Below are 519 nucleotides of genomic sequence, written 5' to 3' on the forward strand. Positions count from 1 at the left end.
TCCTGTGCCCCTCTAGGTGGCGATCCTGTGCCCCTCTAGGTGGTGATCCTGTGCCCCTTCCTAGGTGGTGATACTGTGCCCCTTCCTAGGTGGTGATCCTGTGCCCCTTCCTAGGTGGTGATACTGTGCCCCTCTAGGTGGCGATCCTGTGCCCCTTCCTAGGTGGTGATACTGTGCCCCTTCCTAGGTGGTGATACTGTGCCCCTCTAGGTGGCGATCCTGTGCCCCTCTAGGTGGCGATCCTGTGCCCCTCTAGGTGGTGATCCTGTGCCCCTTCCTAGGTGGCGATCCTGTGCCCCTCTAGGTGGTGATCCTGTGCCCCTCTAGGTGGCGATCCTGTGCCCCTCTAGGTGGCGATCCTGTGCCCCTCTAGGTGGTGATACTGTGCCCCTCTAGGTGGCGATCCTGTGCCCCTCTAGGTGGCGATACTGTGCCCCTCTAGGTGGTGATCCTGTGCCCCTCTAGGTGGTGATACTGTGCCCCTCTAGGTGGCGATCCTGTGCCCCTTCCTAGGTGGTG

General features: G+C 61.3%; 1 protein-coding gene across 1 annotated transcript in view; it reads left to right on the plus strand.

The window, feature by feature from the left end:
- Loxhd1 (lipoxygenase homology domains 1) overlaps positions 1 to 519 on the plus strand; it is a 164,155-nt gene that overhangs the window by 57,908 nt on the left and 105,728 nt on the right. The gene's annotated exons all lie outside the window — the stretch shown is intronic.

Source organism: Mastomys coucha, unplaced genomic scaffold, assembly GCF_008632895.1.
Source record: "Mastomys coucha isolate ucsf_1 unplaced genomic scaffold, UCSF_Mcou_1 pScaffold13, whole genome shotgun sequence".
NCBI lineage: Eukaryota > Metazoa > Chordata > Mammalia > Rodentia > Muridae > Mastomys > Mastomys coucha.